This window comes from Rhipicephalus sanguineus, unplaced genomic scaffold, assembly GCF_013339695.2.
Source record: "Rhipicephalus sanguineus isolate Rsan-2018 unplaced genomic scaffold, BIME_Rsan_1.4 Seq1139, whole genome shotgun sequence".
Lineage (NCBI taxonomy): Eukaryota > Metazoa > Arthropoda > Arachnida > Ixodida > Ixodidae > Rhipicephalus > Rhipicephalus sanguineus.
This window is the reverse complement of record NW_023614393.1, coordinates 175,617-176,574: the sequence shown is the minus strand read 5'-3', so window position 1 is coordinate 176,574 and position 958 is coordinate 175,617.

Here is a 958-nt window from a genome sequence, read left to right as displayed (position 1 = left end):
GCTGTAATTCGTCTCCCGCGTTACTCATCAATGCAATGTCATCAGCGAATCGCAGGTTACTGAGATACTCTCCATTAACTCTTATCCCTAATTCTTCCCAATCTAGGGCCCTGAAAACCTCCTGTAAACACGCGGTGAATAGCATTGGAGAGATCGTGTCTCCCTGTCGTACGCCCTTCTTTATTGGGATTCTGTCGCTTTCTTTATGAAGGACTATAGTGGCTGTGGATGCGCTGTAGATTTCTTCCATTATGTTTATATAGGCTTCGTCGATGCCCTGATTCCGCAGTGCTTGCATGACTGCTGATGTCTCCACCGAATCAAATGCCTTCTCGTAATCTATGAAGGCTATGTATAGGGGTTGGTTGTATTCCGCGCATTTCTCTATCACCTGATTGATAGTATGAATATGGTCTATTGTTGAGAAGCCTGTACGAAATCCTGCCTGATCCCTTGGTTGATTAAACTCTAATGTCGTATTAATTCTGTTAGCAATTACTTTTGTGAATAGCTTGTAGACAACGGACAGTAAGCTGATGGGCCTGTAATTTTTCAGGTCCTTGACGTCCCCTTTCTTATGGATCAAGATGATGTTGGCATTCTTCCAAGATTCTGGTATCCTCCCTGTCGAGAGACACTTCGTATACCTTCCACAATACTGTGCCTTAAAAGAACTTGTTGCCCCGCCACGGTGGTCTAGTGGTTATGGCGCTCGACTGCTGACCCAAAGGTCGCGGGATCGAATCCCGGCCGCAGCGGCTGCATTTCCGATGGAGGCAGAAATGTTGAGGCCCGTGTACTTAATTTAGGTGAACGTTAAAGAATACCAGGTGGTCGAAATTTCTGGAGCCCTCCACTAAGGCGTCCCTCATAACGAAATTGTGGTTTTGGGACGTTGAACCGCACATATTATTATTATTAAAAGAACTTCTTGCTGGGCTATTTGGTACACTACTCT